The 22,488-nt window shown below is 36.0% G+C and overlaps 1 long non-coding RNA gene across 4 annotated transcripts; it reads left to right on the forward strand.

Annotated features, from left to right (window-relative positions):
- Positions 1–852: 852 nt before the first annotated feature.
- On the forward strand, positions 853–4,425 carry LOC116125368. 4 transcript variants are annotated; one of them, XR_004127318.1, is made up of 9 exons: positions 853–1,012; positions 1,100–1,315; positions 1,408–1,488; positions 1,650–1,710; positions 1,807–1,885; positions 1,997–2,080; positions 2,156–2,349; positions 2,556–2,648; positions 3,090–4,425. It is a non-coding gene; the product is annotated as an uncharacterized LOC116125368 (long non-coding RNA). The 4 variants fall into 4 exon arrangements; XR_004127316.1 differs by having other exon boundaries at positions 1,807–2,349; XR_004127317.1 differs by having other exon boundaries at positions 1,807–2,349; positions 3,170–4,425.
- Positions 4,426–22,488: the final 18,063 nt, after the last annotated feature.

The following is a 22,488-nucleotide window of genomic DNA, read 5'->3' on the forward strand; positions in this document are numbered from 1 at the left end:
ATTAAGGTCATTCGTTGTGAGTGGTGGTGATGGTAATGATAATAAAGCATGCAGCCTTGAAGGTTTGAAATACCTTAACCTCTTCATAGAGTTGTATCTATATAGGTTGGGAAATATATCAGATGTGAATGAGGCTAAAAGATTAGAAATTAAGAATCAGAAAAATCTCCTTGCTATGTTATTAGATTTTAGGAAAGATGAAGGAGAGAGGATGAATGAGAATGATGAAGCAGTTCTTGAAATCTTACAACCACCTTTAAATTTGGAGAAGCTATGGCTAGGAAATTACAGAGGCAACGCTATTTTGCCCAACTGGATAATGTCCTTAACCAAGCTTGGGTACTTAGAACTCTACCAATGCATATCACTTTCTATTCCCAAAAATTCATTACTCACTCTTTCCTCACTCTTCATCCAACCTTGTTCACAATACAACATTTAAAAAAGAGATTGATGGTTGTCCTCTGCTAGCCTACCCATAAAGGCGAAAACTAGAGGTAATTTTTTTTTCTCTCTCTTTAATCAATGTATTTGTTCCATTTTGAGATACGAAGTAATATTTGATTTTCTTATGTTTACAATTTTAGTTCATAATGTCAAACAAACAAATACCGACTCAAATCACACCTTATAATAAAAGTTTTTAATATTTAGGGTCATTTTACTCTTTTGTCCTTGATATTAGAAATAACAAAAGTGAGCTACAGCAGGGGGTTCTGCGTTACTACTCATACGTCATGCCTGAGGGGTCAGTAAGGAAAACCTTAGGGTGTGCCAAATAATTATCCCTTCGAACATTTAATGTTGTTTTTTCAAGGCTACTGAGATTAGTTAAAACAGAGCTTTCCCAAAACCAGAATTGGAACTCTGAAGACTAGCTACATATGTATGTTTAGACATTTGCCATCTTTGAGGATAATGAAACCAGGAATCAACTTTTCCCTCCGCAGAAAACTCTGTATAATGCCGGAAAAGATTGACAGGCCTGAGTAGGGAAAGAACTCAGTTAATGGTTGGTTATGCTTTCTGACTCATCTCTATGTCTTTCGTCGATTCCTTAATATTCTGTTTATGATTCTATTATTTCCTCAATATGCAGAACAGATTTTCTAGTCGGGCTACTTATGCAGAGAATTTATAAGTTGTGTCACTGATAGACAGAGGAAACACTCCAGGGCAAAGCAATGAAGGACAAGTTATTATCATTCAATGGTAGAGAAATTTCATGTAGCCACTTGTATCAAAAAATAAAAATTTCCAGATAAATTGACTGACCTGGAAATATTTTCTAAAAGAGATGTCCGTACTTTTTAAGGTCATAACTCAAATTTTCATAGACTAATCATCTGATACTGTTTTCTGCGATTTTTTTTCTTCTAAGGCATGCAAATTTCTATTCGATGACAGTTTCAGATTTCTACCTTAGAACAAATATGGAAGAGAGGAGGGATAAATCTAGGAGATTATTTCCTCAAAAGGACTCAAATGGTTGGTTATGCTTTCTCACTTCTCTGTTTTTTCTTCATGTTTAAACAAGAAAGCACATCACAGCATCATTACTGGTTTAGTAAAATCTTTAATTTTTATTCAGAACTGATTCGTATATCTATAATATGCTTTTTCTTACCGTTGGATACCTCTTTTACCAGGGAGCTTCTCAAATTACAGTGGATTCCCTCTATGAAATCTTTTGATGACTCATTGAGATATGTGTGTTTCCTTGGTTACCTCTCTACTTAGTGGGTAAATTGAAAATCCTTGTTCCTTCAAATTAAACTTGATTTTGATATGTTAATTTTGATGCAGAGTGGCAAGATTAAGGTGCAATGAATTTTTTGAAGAATCAGGGTTGAAATATGATATATGAAGAAGTTTCCAGATTAAGGTTCTCGTTGCATTCTTTTCTTGACCAGAAGTTTCCTGATTTAAGGTTATCTATGAAAATTGAAGGTCATAACCCCACTTTTCATACATCAACTTTCTATTTATCATTCAGATTTCATCAAATGTTTATTGTCTCATTGAAGCATTTAGCCATATAGAAGAAAGGAGGAATAGCGTAGAAAGAACTCGATCAATGGTTAGTTGTGCTTTCTGAATGTTGCTTTCAGTTCTTTTTTCATTTCTTGATGTTTAATTTGAAAGTATATCACAGCATTTTTTGTTACAACGAATGAACATAAACTCTTCTAATCAATGAGGATGACAAATCACTTCTTGAAATCTTACACCCACCATTGAATGTGGAGAAAGTACGGCAATGGAATTACAGAGGCAACACTATTTTCTCTGACTGGATGGTGTCCTTAACCAACCTCAGGCTCTTAAGAATTTGTCATTGCATAAACTGTAAGCATTTGCCTTCCTTGAGAAAATTGCCATCCCTTGAATCTTTAGAGATACGGCATATGGAGAGTGTGCAAAGAGTAATGAATTTTTGGGAATGGAAAGTGATGGCACATCTTCATCATTTATTTTCTCCCAAACACTTAAGTTTTTGCTATTGACTGAATGGTTTTTTCTCTTTGAAAATTGATGGCTGCTTCAAATTGAAGGCACTACCAAACCACCTTGTTCAGAATACAACATTGGATATATTCATTGAGAATTGTCCTATGTTAGGCCACCCTTGAAGGGCAAAATGAGAGGTAATCTTTTTCTTTCCCTTTGTTTCATCCAATTAGTGATTGAATATTTAATCACTTTAATATTTTTTTTTTTTTTTTTTCTCTCTTGATCAAAGTACCCATTGAAATAATTAGTGATGCACCTCCATCTGTTTGGAAGATATGCAGTATACTCATCAGTGTAATCGTAGCTGTCCATGTAATCTCATCATGCTCAGATTTTGTTTCGTCTCTGAATATTTATACGGGTACTTTAAAATTTATTATTAATGTTAATTAATGATATATTAAATTTTGAAAAAGAACTCGTTCATTGACTTCTCAAAATTTAAAGAACTCCATGAACCAAAATTATGTAATTGTTCAAATGGAAGACTTAATCATTTTCTTCTCAAGCACTATGTTATATTTTGAGTTTTCTATGAAGTATTTTCTTTTTCATCAAGTGAAACAATTAAACAGAGCATTTTCCCAAAACAAGTTTAAAGGATGATGTCGAACTGCCCTGTTGAATACCTGTCAATGGCTTTCTCTTATGCCAGGGAGCTTCTCCAATTTCATTGAATTCCATCTATGTATTACTTGGATGGTTCAGTGAGGTACGTTTGTTTCTTAATACTTCTATCTTGAGGATATTGAGAAATTAAAATGCCATTTACTCCTTAACCAAACTTGACCTTTTTATGATAGTTTTGATGCAGTGAATCAAGTTTAAAATTCCATCCAATTTCTTTAAACAACACATCAAATTTCGTCTACATAGCTTTCTATCATGCTGAAAAAATTGGACAAACCTGGAAGTATCTTCTATGGGAGATGTCCATACTTTTAAGTCATAACCCAACTTTTCATAGATTAATCATCTGATAATGTTTATGCATTTTTTTAACTTTTTATACTAAGGCATGCAAATTTCTACCCTACAACAAATTTGGAAAAGAGAACGATAGATATAGGAGATTGCATACTCAAGAGAACTATAAAATTGGTTTTGCTTTCTCTGTTTTTTCTTGATTTTTAAACTTTATTGCACATCAAAGCATTAATAATGGTTGAAAATCCATGTTCTTTCCTTTTAATCTTGATCTTGATATGTTAATTTTGATGCAGAGAGGCAAGTTTAAGATGTCCTGAATTTGCAAATATGATGTATTAAAAAGTTACCTATGATTGAGGTTCTTGTTGCATTCTTTTTCTTGACCAAAATTTACCTATGTTAAGACATTAGCTCTGCTTGATCTTATTAAAACCAAGCATCAAATTTTGTTAACAGAACTTTGTATCATGTTGGACAACGTTGACAGACCAGGAAATATTTGTGTCCCTACTTCTTGAAGATCATAACCCCACTTTTCATACATCAATTTTCTGATAATGTTTAAGCTCTTTTTGACTTCCAACTAAAGCATATAAATTTCTATTTATAGTTTCAAATTTTATCAGATACTTATTTTCTCAGCGCAGCATTTTGCGTTATGGAAGAGAGGATGAATGACATTAGGAAATAGTCAAAAGAATTTGATTGATGATTGATTATGCTTTCTCAATGCTTCTTTTTGTTCTTCTTCATTTCATCAAATTACACTGGATGCCCTCTTTAAAATTTTGTTGACTCATTCGAGGTTTGCTTCTAGTTCTCTCTCTACTTTTTAGGACATTGGAAAACCATGTTCTCTATAATAAAACTTGATTTTGATATGTTTTTTTTGATTCAGTGAGGCAAGATGTCATGAATTTGCTGAAGAATCAAGGTTAAAAATGATATATATATCACAGAAGTTGCCAGATTGAGGTTCTACTTGCATCCCTTTGCTTGACCAAAATGTTTATATAGATATATCAGTTTGTCCAANACATCTAAAGAGAAATTAGTGCTTCGCTTGGGTCTAGAAACTGGTGGATGGTCTATTTTCAATATGTTCTTGATTTGTGTCACAAAGCCAATTCCCTCCCATTTTATTAACTGAGTTCTAGTTTTTGAAACTTCGTCTTCATTTTAATAATTGCAGAGTGTTTTGATAGGTAAGAGGTTAAATTGGTGATTGAAAATATTTCTGATCAATTTGTAAAGTTTCAACCATTAATCATGTTAAGGAGCTGTCCGCTTTGCAGTAGTGGTACTACTTTTTCTTTTTGAGTGTATGTAGACATAATTTATCTATTCATTTATATTGCATTTCATATATCTGATCCCTACTTCAGTTCACAATTTTCTATTTAGTTAACTAACTAGTTTTATAACTATGATATGTTATAGACAAAATCTTCACATGAAAGAAGCCTTCAGCAAAAGAGAACTTGGAACCTCTTGTAAGATATGTGTAATATTAATTGTTTGTGGTACTATAAAGTGATACATACAATCACGTATGATGAAACCATTTTTTTGCGAGGCATCACCTTATTGTTGCCTCACCTATAATTTAATCCTTGATGGTCTATTTTTTTTGGTCCAAATACAGCTAATAAGCTCTTCTCCTGTATATATATGGGGCCTATATTGTGTTCGCAAGAACCTGATTATTCCAGTGGCTTTGCGGTTGCTTCTGTCTAGTTTGCTGGGTTGGGAAGAAATATAATAGTCTTCATCAGGTCTAAATTTTGATTTAATTGAGATGAGGTCACCGTCAAATTCTAAATTCTTATTTTACCAAGTAGATTTTCAATAGATTTTTAAGCTAGCATGATTTGCTTAAGTTAGCCGCATGTTTATTGTGATGATTTCACTGTTTGTTTCCTGCCACTGAGACACCAAAATTATTCCAGAAGTTGATGAATTTTGGAAAAGAATATTAAATGTTGACTTGTAGCACATGATTTATGTGAGATCTACCTCTTGATATATATATGGGTAAGTAAGCTTTCATTAGAAAAGAGAAAAAGAATGTACAAAAGATCTATAAAAGACGGCCAACCTACCTCAGGACAATCCCCTGGGTTAGGACCCAAAAAAATAGCCTATACAAGACTATGTATATACACAAAATCTCTTCTTACCTTGGGACATACCCTGCGTTAGGAACATAACCAAAGAAAGCTAAAAGACAACGACCAAATAGGTGACAAAAAAAAAAAAAAAAAAAAAAAAACCACATTTACTCACATAGCCCGCCTATGCTCGACAAAAAACCTCAATAACAAGTTTTTCTTAGAGTCCCACCACCACCAAGACCACAAAACCCAAAGTGATCACCCATAAAAAATAGACATTGGTAACCCCCAAATTTACGCAAGGCTTCTATTTCCCATGGTCCTCTTCATCTTCCTTAGCTCCATGACCATATCCCTTACCACTAACCTAATGATATCACGGATGGTTAGCGCATCTTTACACTCCCTTCCAAACACCCTATTGTTTCTTTCTCTTCAAAACTAATAGGTAGTGGCATTGAAACACAACTTTGCCAAAAAATACTTGAGTTTATTTCTCTTCCAATTTAAGGATAAACTATGAATATAAGCATTTCATGGCACCGTCCTATAGCCCATAAAACTAATGGCAAGGATTTGACTCCAAATAGACTTAGAGAAAAGGCAAGAGAAAAAGAGATGATCCAAGGTTTCTTGGGCAGAATCACAAAAACAACAAGAGTTATGTGAAACGTCGTTCCTCTCAAGTGTATCCTTTGTGTTGAGCTTCCCTTTAATAGCCATCCAAAGAATAATAGCATGTCTTGGAATGGATTTCATGAACCACATAAGATGGGACCAATCAACCTTAGCTTTCCTCACCCTTATTTCATTCCATACCGAACTAACAGAAAAACCTTGGGTCATAGAAGGGATTCAAACAATTCTATCCTCCCTCATGGTGGGATTGAAATTAACCAACATTTTCATTTCTAACAACGCCCAAGAGCTTGCAGCTGGCCATTTCCACTCACCTCGATCGCAAATCTCACTAACTCGAGCATTATTAGATAAAATGGATTCATAAATAATCTGAGGACGATATTTGAGAGCAAGCGGGCCAATATTGTGCCAATTATCATGCCAAAGCCGAATATGTCTCCCATCACCAACCTCACACTTGACTCTCAACCTAGCCTCACCTCTAAGCTTAAGGATGCTCCTCCAAGTTCAAGAGCAATCATGAGGGATGAGAATTTCCCAAATACTCATGTTCGTAAGTAGATAAGTTTTGATCCAAGAGACCTATCCCGAGGAGGGATTAATTTGGGCAATGTTCCAAATATGCCTCATCATAGTTGCCTTGTTCCATTCCTTAGTTCTCATAATGCCTAGACCCCCTTCCTCCTTTGGAACACATACCTCTTGATGATTTCTAACCACAAATTTTGTTTGACCAACAGCCTTGCAATTGTTTCCTTTGTACTAAATATAATAGTTCTAAATGTGCATAATTGAATGTTAATTATATCTGTATGCACATTTCACTGCGAGAGAGCTATTTCTATTCAAGTATTCAAACTTCTCAAATGTTGTTGAGGGCGATAGATCTTCTCCACTCTAAGGGACTAGCTTTTAAAATTAATCGCCTATTGGAAATTGGAAATCGACCATTTTCTATTCATGCATTTTGATGATTGTCTGATTGAATTAAGCTACGGCCTTGTGATTGTAAATATTAATAGCAAAATAATTTTGTGGGATACAAACATGTAGACCTTTGTCCTAATCTTTATGAGTTTTGAATCTCATCCATTTGTGCACTGTGGATAGGGGTTCTAGTGGAATTAAGTTTCTCAACTCTAGCTTGACTGCGTGTTCAGGTACCAATCATCCCTTTGAAATTGGAAATGGATCATTGAGCAAACTAGAGCTGTTTTATCAGTGCATAAAGTTAATGATAGAATAGGAACAATTTGTTTTGCTAGGAACATGTTGAGGATGATCGAATTAGAATCCTAAGGAAACTAAGTCCTTAAAACCCCAATCTTAAGACGCCACAAAGGTTGATCACTCCCTTTGATAAGTCGAGATTCAAACATTCAATCAAGAACACAAGAAGGCAAAGCAAATAACTTTCTAAAATAAACTTCAATTGATAATAATCTATCCTCAAAAAATAACATGGCTGCTCATTTTTATAAGCAACAAACCCTAAAAGAAAACCCTAGCTAATTGAAAAATGGGTTGGGCCTAAGTAGAAGCGAATTAAACCTAAATAAACCTTAAGTAAATAAAAGATTAAAGAATCTAATAATAATTAAAACATAAAAAAAGCCCAAGATTAAACAAACGAAAATTAATTCCTAAATTAATCCTTACATCCAACTTGATCTTCCGAATCTACCCCTTATATAAAAAGATAATAGGCTATCCTTGGTGAAGCTTTGAAATCTTCGAATTTAGTCTTAGAGTCTTCTACCACAGCCTCTTTGTATTGCACTTCCATGATCAAGCCTTGCAAAACCTCTTTCATCCTCTTTGTCTTTGCCCTAGTCATTGGACCACCAATTCCTTGCAAAGGATCTTGAGAATATTTTGGAACATCAACTTGGTCAGCACCTCGATCTCCATTATTCCCCTCCTCTTCGAAAGGATTCGTCCTCGAATCTCCTACATCAAACAAAGGTAAATCAGCAACATTAAAAGTTGCACTAACATTATCATAGTCGCTTGGCAAATCTAGCTTGTAGGCCTTATCATTGATCTGCTCCAAGACTTGAAAAGGTCCATCTCCTCAAGACTGCAATTTTGATTTCCTTTGTGTGGGAAACCTCTCTTTACGCATGTGCACCCAAACCCAATCTCCAGGTTGGAAGGCAACCTTCAAACGCCCCTTATTGGCTTGCTTAGCATATTGCTCATTCTTCCTTTCAATGTTGGCCCGAACTCTGGCATGTAAATCCTTCACAAAATCTACCTTTTTCTTACCATCAAGATTAGCATGCTTATTATTAGGCAAAGGTAAAATATCCAAAGGCGTTAAAGGATTAAAGCCATAAACAATTTCAAAAGGAGAAAATGAAGAAATAGAATGAACAGTCCTATTATATGCAAACTCAATATGTGGCAAACACTTCTCCTATTGCCTTAAGTTCTTTTGAATGATAGCACGCAACAAAGACCAAGTTGATGTTCCCAAATATTCTCAAGATCCTTTGCAAGGAATTGGCGGTCCAATGACTAGGGCAAAGACAAAGAGGATGAAAACGGCTTTGCAAGGCTTGATCATGGAGTGCAATACAAAGAGGCTGTACTAGAAGACTCTAAAACTAAATTCGAAGATTTCAAAGCTTCACCAAGGATGGCCTATTATCTTTTTATGCAAGGGGTAGATTCAAAAGATCAAGTTGGATGTAAGGATTAATTTAGGAATTAATTTTCGTTTATTTAATCTTGGGCTTTTTTTTTTTTTTTTTTTTTATGTTTTAATTATCATTAGATTCTTTAGTCTTTTATTTATTTAAGGTTTATTTAGGCCTAATTCGCTTCTACTTAGGCCCAACCCGTTTTTCAATTAGCTAGGGTTTTCTTTTAGGGTGTGTTGCTTATAAAAAGGAGCAGATATGTTATTTTTTGGGGATATATTATTATCAATTGAAGTTGATTTCAGAAAGCTATTTGCTTTGCCTTCTTATGTTCTTGATTGAATGCTTGAATCTCGACTTATCAAAGGGAGTGATCAACCTTTGTGGTGTCTCAAGATTAGGGTTTTAAGGACTTAGTTTCCTTAGGGTTCTAATTCGATCATCNCCCATCTGGAGGAGGGATTAATTTGGGCAATGTTTCAAATATGCCTCATCATAGCTGCCTTGTTCCATTCCTTAGTTCTCATAATGCCTAGACCTCCTTCCTCCTTTGGAACACATACCTCTTGATGATTGCTAACCACAAATTTTGTTTGATCAACAACCTTGCAATTGTTTCATTAGTACTAAATATAATAGTTCTAAATGTGCCTAATTGAATGTTAATTATATAGGTATGCACATTTCGCTACAAGAGAGCTGTTTCTATTCAAATATTCAAACTTCTCAAATGTTGTTGAGGGCGATAGATCTTCTCCACTCTAAGGGACCAGCTTTTAAAATTAATCGCCTTTTGGAAATTGGAAATCAACCATTTTCTATTCATGCATTTTGATGATTGTCTGATTGAATTAAGCTACGGCCTTGTGACTGTAAATATTAATAGCAAAATAATTTTGTGGGATACAAACATGTAGACCTTTGTCCTAATCTTTATGAGTTTTGAATCTCATCCATTTGTGCACTTTGGATAGAGGTTCTAGTGAAATTAAGTTTCTCAACTCTAGCTTGATTGCGTGTTCATGTACCAATCATCCCTTGGAAATTGGAAATGGATCATTGAGCAAACTGGAGCTATTTTATCATTGCATAAAGTTAGGTTGTCACTACTGTAACTAGATGAGATTCAGAGTCCATTTCCGCTATATTTAATTTATGATACTACTAGCTATAGTGAGCAGTGATTTCAGTGATCAAATTTATGCTTGTTACTTCATGCCAGGTTTTTGTTTTTGATACAAAATATTACTTCATGTTGGTGAGTACAACCCAAGTGCAGTGGGTGGCTGCGGTTGTAAAAGTTTATTCATGTTTAGAAAATATCTCTTATAGGCTGCTTGTATTGCATAATATTTATGCAATATTATTCTGTTACAAGTGTCAAGAATATTAACCTAGAAGTGAGCAAAAAATTCTATTTTAGTTTATACATTGAAGTGTACAAAGATGGCTGTTGTCATTGTTGGTTTTTTTCGATTTCTTGTTGATTCACTCATCGGAAATAACCTCCGTCGCCATCATTGCACTCATTAGCCCTTCTTCTTCAAAAGCCTCAACATCTTGGCCTTCAATTATTCGTTGATCATCATCCCAATTTCTAGGGTTTTTGGTGAATAAGGAAATTGGTAATCTGGCCTAGTAAAAGCCTTAGGTTCGATTTGAAGATTCTTGTTTAACCAAAGAAAAATAAAGAACAAGAACAAAGAAAAGATTCTAAGAGAAGGCGAGAGAGAATTGGGAATTTTCTTCTTTTGATTTTTCTAACTGAAAAACTGTTACAAGGTAGTAATGTTTATATATATTGAATATAGAGTAAAACATATCGTTTTCCACTAAGTTTTGTTTTATTACAAACACAACCCAGATATATTGGGAATTCTTCTACCTTTATTCCAATATTTCCCTTTAAACTAAACCACTCTGTATATTAGGAATTCTTCTATCTCTACCTTTATTCTAATATTTCCCCTCAAACGCAACACTCCTAATTAATCATTTGCTACTAATAATTTGATATACAACTATTCCTATTACTCATGCTGATAACACCTCAAACACTTCAAATCATACTGCCACATATTAGCTTTTACAACCTCAGCAGCAGTACAAAATATATAGCTCAAAATATACTATGACTTCAACACACATTAGCTTCCAGATTACTTACATCTCAGTACCAACTTCAAAAATTTTACTATTGCAGATCCCAATCGAATCACCTTTTAACAATGTAGATATAGAAAAAAACGCATCCAACGCAGATCAGAGGAGCATAACAAATCAAAAACTCTTCTTAGTACCAAGCTTAATTTGACAGCCTATAAACCAGAAATAGAACCTGATCTAATCAATCAACACAGAAGTCACATTAAGCTTATCTCGTAGCAGACCAAATCTGTTACTAGGTAGAGCCTTAGTGAGGATATCTTCAACCTGATATTCAGAGGATACATAATGCACATTCAAAGTTTCTCTTGCAACATGTTCTCTGACATAGTGCACATCAATCTCCATATGTTTGGTCCTAGCGTGAAAAATTGAATTTGAGGACAAGGCACCAACACTCATGTTGTCACACCAGACCACATACACATTATTAATTGTAATTCCAAGTTCTTCAAATAAATGTTGAACCCACACAATTTCAATAGTTGCCTGACTTAAAGATTGGTACTCTGCCTCTATAGATGATAAAGAGACTACTTTTTGCTTCTGTGAACACCATTGGATCAGATTACCCCCAAGAAACACAATATATCCACTAGTGGACTTTCTATCATTAATATCACTAGCCCAATCCACATCAGCATAAGCTTTAAGAATGAACTTCTGACTTCTTGTGAATATAATACCATGCTGTAAAGTTCCCTTAACATATCGTAATTCTTTTGCTTGTTGCCCAGTGAGCTACTGTAGGACTTTGTAAAAATTGGCTCAATTTATTTACTAAAAAGGCTAAGTTAGGCCTGGATAGGGTCAAATATTGTAGACCCCCAATAATACTTCTATACAAAGTAGCAGATCAAACATTTCATTGTCTTCTTTACTTAATTTCACTCCAGTAGCCATAGGGGTAGGACATGGTTTTGAATCTTCCATTCCAGCCTTTTGTAGCAGGTCCTGTGCATACTTAGTTTGAGTGAGAAGTAAACCAGCACCATTTCTTTGAATTTCAAAGCCTAGAAAATACTGCACCTCTCCCATAATTTTCAAAGCAAACTAATTATTAAGATCAGTCACTACTTGATCAATAAGTTGACTGTTATTTCCTGTTGTGATAAAATATTATGCTGTAGTTTATTCAAAATCATAATAAAATAATATTACATCCTGTATATATTTTCACTACCTTACATTTACACATATTCCCCTAACTCTATACACATAGCATCTATCACTCCCCCTCAAGCTGGAGCATATATATCTATCATGCCCAGCTTGTTATAAATATATATCACCTTTTTTCCAATTAGAGATTTAGTAAAGAAATCAGTTAGTTGTTCCTCAGTTCTAACATGCTTAGTGGAAAATAATTTTTGTTCAAGTTTCTCTCGTATAAAATGACAATCGACTTTTATATGCTTTGTCTGCTCATGAAAACCTGGATTGTTGGCTATATGTATGGTTGCTCGGTTATCACACCACAATTCCATAATCCCTGGATCACCAATTCCAACTTCTATAAGGAGATATCTTGTCCATATATGCTCACAAGTTACTTGTGCCATAGCTCGGTACTCAAATTCTGCACTTGATCTAGCTACAACAGGTTGTTTCTTACTTTTCCAAGAAATAAGATTCCTTCCAACAAAAACACAAAATCCAGTCACAGAACGCCTGTCTATAGATGATCCTGCCCAATTTGCATCTAAAAATCCGTCTACTTTACTATGGCCATGATTACTATAAAAGTATCCCACGTCTTGGAGCCCTTTTGAGATATTCCAAAATATGAGAATCGCATCCCAATGAGGTGTCTTAGGATATGACATAAACTAACTTACCACACTCACTGAGAAAGCAATATCTGGACAAGTTACTGTAAGATAATTCAACTTTCTAACTATTCATCTATATCGCTTTGGATCATCAAACACCTTTCCATCCTCAACATTCAATTTTACGTAGGAACCATAAGAGTATCACAAGGCTTGGCTCCAATTAAACCTGTTTTAGTCAGCAAATCTAACACATACTTGTGTTGAGAGAAGACAATCCCTCTCCTACTTCGAGATCCCTTAACTCCCAGAAAATACTTTAAAGAGCCTAAGTCTCTTGTGTGAAATTTGGAAGCCAAAAAGATTTTCAAACTATGAATACCAACACTATCACTACCAGTGATTACAATGTCATTAATATAAACAACAAGGAGGAGAATACCAGAACTAGATTGCCTATAGAAGACAGAATGATCATAAGCATTTCTATGCAAGCCAAATTCAGTCACTACATCACTAAATCTCCCAAACCAAGCATGTGGAGATTGTTTCAAACCATATAAAGATTTTCTTAGTTTGCATACCTTTCCAAACTCCTCTTAAACAACAAACCTTGGTGGTTGCTCCATGTAAGCCTCCTCAAGAAGATCAACATGAAGAAAGACATTTTTGACATCAAGTTGGTGAAGGGGCCAACCATAAAAAGCTACAAGAGAAATAAATAACCAAACAGAGGTCATCTTAGCAACAGAAGAAAATTTCTCCGAATAATCAATACAATATGTTTGAGCATAACCCTTAGCAACCAACTGATTGTTAGAGTAGATGCCCTAGAGCCAATCAATTATTGTAGAATTGACTCTTTGTAATAATGTTCATTAATCAATAATAAAAGGCATTTTATTCTATATCGCGTAAATCATTATTATTGCAATATGTATTGATATATGTCCTTAAATGGTAGAACCTGACGAGGGTATCAAGTGTTTCAAATCTTGTATTGAGAACCCTTGACACATATGTCATTCTAGAAACGTCCGTAGCCCCAGATTATTCTGAAGTAAGGGCACAGATAACGTAAGGCTATCATAGTGTTGAACGACCCTGTCGAAAGGCAGTGGACTGATCTCACTTGTCAAGGTGTTTGGTGACAACCTGGTGCAACACATGGTTTGTTTGTTGAGGCGATTACACCACAACAAGTTCACTGGACTGACCCCCAGAGGATTCCATATGGATGGTACCCCAGTGTCTATGGAATAAATCCTCTAACAATGGTGGTGCATGTGATCCTTAGACTTGAGATCACCGGAGCGCCTTGTACACCAATTGGTACAGTTTGACACTAGCCTAACGCAGTTCTATTACAGAGCTGTCAGTACGGTGGTGATTGGCTATATCAAGAATGTATCAAGACTATGGTGGATTGACAGAGGATTCATCACTCCGGGTACGGGAGAAGTTATCTCACGGCGAATTCAGCATATGGCAGACACTAAAACTGTGGCCACAGTGGATTGAGTTTTGCTCTATCCAGATTATAATACGGGTCATTGGTCCAGAAACTAATATATAATATCGAGAGTAACGAAGGTTGACACTATTTCTATCGCTTCGTCTCGTCGAGATAACGAATGATGAAAGGATCGTATTGTACGGTAACCATATCGTTGACAGTAGCTACTTGCTAATCCGAATCTATCGGGTGGCCATGATGCCTTGCTAGGGGCCAATCTTGGTCTGTGTATGGTGAGACGATTAATTGGTGTTAATCGGATACTATACACTGCCGTTATGTAGGAGCCTATGGTCACACACATAGAAGATAATTTAAGAGCCAGAAGAAAGAAGGGCGTTTTCGTCTTTTTAGGCGAAAGGGTATTTTCGTAATTTCACAGTGATTAAATTTGCTGAGGTCGTAGCCTTTTATTTAATTTGTTAAAATTAAATAAGTGAAATTACGGTTGAATGTGTGTTCCACATATTCAATAAATTATCATATTGTTAAATGTTAATATATATATTAATATATATTAATTGATTTTAATTGAAATAATGATGAAATAAATAAAATATCTAATTTGGGAGTGTTTGGCAACATGGGGTGTTTGGGTTGGAGCCCAAGCCCATTCCATGTGGGAATAGGGCAACTTGGTTTGCCTATAAAGGAATAGTGTTTTGTGATTTTAGAATTAATTCATATTTGCCTTTTGAAATAAAAAGGAAAAACACAGCAGCCTTTTGGAGAGACTCCCACGCCACTTTCATCTTTTGTTGAAAAAATCAAATACTGATTTTTCTTCTTGATTTCTTAAGGCCAAGGAGGATCTAGCAAATCCCTCCTTGGTTCTTGTTGATTGTCTTCGTGTGGACTTCTACGGTTCGATCCTACACTTGGATCGGTAGCAAACACATTCAGAGACAACATTGGTGGAGCCTCCAACGTGGGTATGGTTTCTCAAACCTTTGGATTTATTTTTCTGCAGATTCTTATTATGCATAAACTGTAAAATCTGTGCCTTGATTTTGGGTTCTAAGGAACGATCCGTGGTTGTAAATTTTTGTTTTCCGCGTCGTTTCCTAACACTGATATTTCAATTGGGCCACAGATCCATCAAAATTAACCTTCGTCGTGAAAACCCACTTACACACAATGGCCTTTTTGTCACTAGGTAAATCAACGAGATCCTATGTACTGTTATGCTCAAAAGCCAACATCTCTTCTTCTATAGCCCTTCGCCATCCATCATGAGCAATTACTTTAGACATTGAACAGGGAATTGGCACGGATTCTAAAGAGGCAACAAATGACTTGGAAGATAGAGACAATAAGTTATAAGAAACAAAAGAGGAAATAGGATAAGTACAAGAGCGCTTACCTTTACGTAAAGCAATGGGAAGATCTAGGTCAGAAGGAAGAGGATTTGGATCTGGGGGTGAGGCAGGAAGTAGGGGCAATGTCTCAGGTGTCTTAGATGCCGATATTGGTGCTAGTGTTGGTGTCACTTGCTGTGGTGGAGGGCAGTGAGAGTATATCTGAGTGACAGGAGAGCGAGACAGGGGTGGAGAACTATAGTGAGTAATGATACAAATAAGAAAATCACCAGTGACCAGAGAAGAAGATAGAATGGAATCGTCAACATAAGGAGTAGTTTCAAAGAATGAAACATCAGTTGAGACAATATACTTACCTAAAGTAGGAGAAAAACAATGATATCCATTTTGATATCGTGGGTAACCCAAGAATATACACTTAAGGGATCTAGGGTCTAATTTGGAAAGATGAGGGCAAATGTCTTGAATAAAGCAAGTACACCCAAAGATTTTGGGAGCGAGAGGGAACAAAGTTTGAGAAGGAAAAAGAATGGAGTAAGGCATTTGGCCAGATAGAATAGATGAAGGCATACGATTAATTAAATAATAGGCAGTGGAAACAACATTTGCCCAAAATTCTTTAGAGACTTTCATATGAAAGAGAAGTGTACAAGCGACCTCTAACAAATAATGATTTTTTTCGTTCAGCAACTCCATTTTGCTGAGGCATGTACACACAAGACGACTGATGAATAATACACTTGGTGGACAAAAAAGAAAAGAGAGAAGCAGAAAAATATTCTTTAGCATTATCACTTCGCAAAATTTTGATAGATGAAGCAAATTGGTTTTGTATCTAAGCATAAAATGCACAAAATGTAGAGAATAATTCAGAACGATTTTTCATAAAATATAGTCACGTAACACGTGAAAAATCATCCACAAAAGTAACAAAATATTTATAACCAGATTTAGATAAAATAGGACAAGGACCCCAAATATCAGAATGTATAACATCAAAAGGAGTAATAACTCATTTATTTTTTTCTATGACTAAAAGACACTCGATGGTGTTTCCCAAATTTACACGCTTCACAGTTAAGCTGTGACATTGACTGTAAACTAGGACATAACTTCTTCAAGATTGGAAGAGGAGGATGACTAAAACGCCATATAAGAGAGAGAAGGACAAATTACTAGTACATGCAACATGTGGCGGCACTAGAATAGAGATGTCATCAAGCATGTACAAGCCACCTAAGACACGACCCTACCAATAATTAACTTCATCCCAAGATCTTGAAAGATACAATGAGTAGGGAAAAGATAAACACTACAATTAAACACAGAAGTGATTTGACTAACAGATAAAAGATTAAAGGGAAAGTGAGGAAGATAGAGAACAAAAGAGAGAGACATAGATTTGGTGGGATTAGCAGTACCACAACCCATAATCGGTATAGTAGACCCATTAGCTAAAGTAACAAAAGACAAATCAGAAGGTGTAAATGAGGAGAGAATACTTGTATCACCTATTATATGGTGCGTAGCACCAGAATCAATGACTTACTTATGACTAGAAGTAGATACACATGCTGTAAAATTACCTAGCTGAGTTAATGTAGTAGAAGTTGACGGAATGGATGACTAGGGGCTAGCAAGCTAAGTGAGGCGAGCATACTCATATGCATATATAGTAACCTGTGAAGGAGTAGGTAAAATACCATCTTGAGCGGCAACATGAGCATATTTCTAATTGCTTGACATTGTTGGAGGCTTTCCATGTAACTTCCAATAATCCCTCCTGACATGACCTTTAGCACCACAATGGAAGTGTAACATCTACTGAAAACTGTACAATGCATGCATAATAACAATAGAAAAGTTGGGCTCAAAGTTTTCTTTTCATTACAATTCATGTGTCTTTTATACATAAAGAGTACTGTTTACAAAAAATGTATTTTAAAAGACAAAACAGGGGAAACAGTGTAGCTATTCCTCATTGCTTGCCGACGCCCCTCCGACCGCAACATCACCTAGAACCTGCATCCACAAAGGAAAATAACGGGGTGAGCACAAAATAATGCTCAGTAAGTAAAACTCTCTATCTGTCTGTCCCCGTATGAATAACTCTTAATTCTTTCCTTATGCTATCTCTGATTCTATTTCTGTTTCTAATAACATCATGGCCTCATCTTACCGGAGGTACGGCCGGATGGCGTTCACACAGCACCATCTCACTCTCTATGGCTATCGGGTGGAATTCACACAGTACCAACCCGTTCTTAGTGACTACCGAGTGAGGATCACAAAGCACCAACTCGGTTCTTTCTAACTATCGGGTGGAGATCACCTAGCGCCTACCCGTTCCTCATGAATTTTGGGTAACGATCACCAAGCATTTACCCGTCTCTAGTCACTATCGGGTGATGGTCACAAAGCATCAACCCGTTTCTACTAAATGTCGGATGATGATCACAAAGCATCAACCTACTTATCTATCACTAACCGGGTAGCGGTCACAAAGCATCTACCCATCTCTACTACTCATCGGGTGACGATCACAAAGCATCGACCCATCACTCTAAGGGCTATTCGGATGATGATCACCAAGCATCAATCCGATTCCCATAACGGTCGGGTGATGATCACAAAGCATCATCCCAACTATACTACTCTTCTAATTCATTCTATTGTAGCATTTTTCAATGCTCTCTACCCTTAGAGTAATTTTACCCACTAAGCTCTCTACTCATAGGGTAATTGCATAAACCATTTCCTTACACTTTCTTAGGTCACTTTTCCATGTACAACTAGTGCCTATGGATGGTTCATCTTCACCAATGCACTTATGAGATGCCAACATGCAATGTTGCAAGAATTAAGGTTCATTTCTCACACTCAAACCTCTATTAGGCATTTCATCAAACAACTCATGTGCACTATAAAACTCTATCATAGCCATGATTCTAAAACTTTTCTTAACCATCCAAAATGGGGAAAAACCCCTTCACAAAGCCACAAAACCTGCCATAGAAAACACTTCCAAAAAGGGAATACATAATACCCCTTAAATTCCATCTCAACTACCTTGCCAAACCAACAACCCATTTCTCAAATTTGCAAGGTATAAACAATCACAAAGCATAGAAATCTCTATTTAATCCTTCATACATGCTATATTACATGCACATCACATACATACATCATTTCTATCAAAACCCTAATCAAGAAAATTCATAAATCTCAACTTGGGTTGGGTTTTACTTACCTTGTTAAGGAGAGACTTCACAAACTCTTCCTTTCACTTGTTTAGCTTGACTTCTCCTCTAATCTTAACCAAAAGAATGAAAACCCTCAAACTTCAATATGGGTTAAAACTCCCAAATCACACAACTTAAGAAGAAATCCTTACCTTAGGAAGCCTTAGGTTGCTTTTCTACCCCAAATCCCTTCAAAAATCCCTTGAAAATCCTTGATCAAAAGAAAAGAGAAGTTGAGAGGAGAAGAATGAAGAGTCACGTTTGAGAAGAAGAAATGAGGGGTTTCTTTGATTCTAATTCCTTTTAATGAAATATTAACACACTCATTCCCATTTTGCCCTTGTTCTACTTTGGGAATTCCATCCATATCCTTTGATTCATTACAAACTCACCCCTATCTCAACCTATTCTCCATGAAATATCCTTACAATTAACTCCCCACTTTTCCTGCTAATTAGGGGTAGAAAGGTCAAATTGTCCTTAAGGAAGAAAATATCTAAAACTCAATCAACCTTTTATTCGGCCTGTCGCCGCTGCGAAGAAACCTCTGTCGCCGCGGCGAAACTGTCCAGGGAGATTCCCTTGGTTTCCACACATCTTCGCCGCGGCGAAGCTTCTTCTTCGCCCCGGCGAAGCACGGCAGACTGAACTTCTTCTGTTTTCAACCAATTTTCAGGGCAAACATTCAACACAACACTCAATCAAACAATAATAACAAAAACCAACTCGATTAAGGGCAAAAGAGGAAACAATAACAACGTACCTCAAGCGGGGCGTTACAGGAAGCAAGTATGAGGACCATTACCATAACCACGAGTACCCTCGATATCCCGACTAGCACCTTTGTTGCCCCTACCACTATTAGACTTCATGTTAGTAAGGGCCGCATGATCTGGAGCAACATTCTCAAGAGTCTCCCTGTCTTTAGATGCTCCACTATCCTTCCCTTTACTAACCCAAAGAAGATGAGCATAAACTTTCGTTAGAGAAGGAGTTTTTCATTGGTAAGGAGTTGTGTCCGAACTATCTCATATTCTGGTCTCAACCCAGCCAGAATACACTCCACCACTACTTGCTCTTCTTGTTCTTTCATTTGCACAACATTTGCAGTCATAGGGAATATAGCTCGTTTTTCTTGAAAGGCTTGCTTCACCTCTGTATAATATTCAAGTAATGTCTTCTCTTGCATATTTGCTCGATAATTCTGTAATAACAGCTCATGAACATGAGACAAGTCCTGTTTACTAGCATACAAAAACTTTAGATACTCCATAACTCTTTAACTATATCACAATGATTAGTAACATCATCCACTGTGGAATCCAGAGTATTCTAGATCTGATTAAACAATTTATCATCTTCTATGAGCCATTTCTTCCGAATTCTCCTAACACTTTATAATTTCTTATCACTATCCTTTGGTTGCTTATCACTCTCTGTTTGTGGAAGTGAATCTGTAGGTGGATCCTCAGTCAAATGATCCCCCATATTAATGCTAGAAACATATCTCCTAATAGTTTGTCTCCATTGAGCATAATTCTGCTTTCCCAGTAACTATCTATCAGTAATCTTTGCAGATGAGTGGACTGAAATTTCAGTCACCACTTTTTTACCTTCCACTGTCATAGCTTAATCAAACCAACAATGAATTCTTTACTAAGTTCACAGACAAGATCAACTCCAATCACCAATATCAAGCAAACCCAAATCACCAATTCACAACAAATTCACAACTCAGATCCAACACCACAACCAGAACAGTCATAAAATAAACATAAAACAAAATAACACAATAACTGGAAACTGTAGAATAATAGAAACAAGTCACCAACCGGAAACCATGACCGAAAAACAGGAGATGCGACAGACTTAATTGCCGAAAAAAAATAACAATTGTGAACAGTGTCTCGTAAATAGTGTTGTTGTGAATAGTGCTATCGTGAACAGTGCAGTCGGCCACCAGAACAAAACCCTAAGACCAGTGCTTTGATACCATGTGATAAAATATTCTACTGTAGTTTATTCAAAATCATAATAAAATAATATCACACCCTATATATATTTTCACTACTTTACATTTACATATATACCCCTAACTCTATACACATAACTTCTATCACCTATCACCAAAATGTCATCTACATAGACTAGTAGGTATGACAACTTAAGAATCCTTGTTATAAAAGAAAAGATTCACATATAAAGTAGAGTTAACAAACCCCTAATCTAACAATGTAGCCTTGAGTTTGTCAAACCAAGCTCGTGGAGCTTGTTTAAGGCCATACAAAGCTTTGTGTAATCGATAGACTTGTTTACCTTGAGAACATGTAGAGGAGAAATCTTCAAGAGGCATCATAGACACTGTTTCTGCTAATTCCCCATTTAGGAAAGCATTGTTAACGCCGAGCTGCTGTATTTTCAAGTTTTGATGTACTGCAACAAATAGCATAACTCTGATTGTAGTTGCTTCTATAACCGATGAAAACGTATCGAAGTAATCAAGGCCAAGGGTTTGTTGAAACCCTTTAGCCATAAGTCTGGCCTTGTACTTCTGAAGTGTCCCATCTGAATTTAATTCTGTCTTAAACACTCACTTGTAGCGAACAACATGCATATCTTCTTCATAAGGCACAAGCTCCCAAGTTTTATTTCTTAAAAGTGCCTCATATTCAGTAGTCATGGCTTGTTTCCATTCAAGGACCTGTAAAGCTTTAGAGACTGATTTTGACTCCTTTAATATGGGACAAGTAGACAAGAAGCCTGATATGAACGATGAGATTTAGAACAAATCTTAAATCTAGTAAGCATTGGATGACTATTTGTAGTTGAGGTAGAAGGACAGCAAGGAAGTACTTCCAACTGAATACCAGTAGTACCTTGTGGTTAAGTTACTGCCAAAAGGGCAACAATTTGGTTTTGCTTTTCTTGATGTGGTAGAATAGGACCAGAAGCATTACTGTAGTCTTTATCACTCATCAAAATAGGAACTGAATTTTCACATTGAGGAGCTTCAGTTGATCTGTCAAACTGGGAAGCTTCAGGTATATTAACATTGTTTTGTGCTCGTTGCCTTGTCAAACTAGGAATAGATTCTTCAAATTAAGCAGCTCCAACTGAACTTTCAAGTTGAGGAGCTGAAGACATATCGACATTGAGTTGGTTTGTTGCTTTGTTGAAGTAGAAATTGAAGTATCAACCAAAAGAGATGCATTATGTGGAGCTTCATGTAAACCATGCCGAGAATATGCCTTATAGGAAGAGGAAATAATATTAGACTCTGGAGCCATAGGATCTGTTTGAAAACCTACAGTAGAAGAAGAATTAGGAACAATGTTCATAAGAGAAAGGTCATGCGTAGATTGTGGAAGACACCAAAGATTAGCACTATCACAATAAGAGACCTTGGTAGTTTGAACAAAATATGCATTACTTCCTATATGAAAACCAGACTTAAATGGGAAATCTTCTTCATTAAACCTCATTTGCTTGGCAATATACACCCTACCAGATGATGATAAACACTGATATCCCTTGTGTGCTAAACTAGAAGCAATGAAGGCACATTTTTCTGTGTGGAAAGAAAACTTGTTTTCTAAAAGGGTCGAAGATATGGATAGCAGCTGCATCC

This window comes from Pistacia vera, unplaced genomic scaffold, assembly GCF_008641045.1.
Source record: "Pistacia vera cultivar Batoury unplaced genomic scaffold, PisVer_v2 Contig163, whole genome shotgun sequence".
NCBI classification, from domain to species: domain Eukaryota; kingdom Viridiplantae; phylum Streptophyta; class Magnoliopsida; order Sapindales; family Anacardiaceae; genus Pistacia; species Pistacia vera.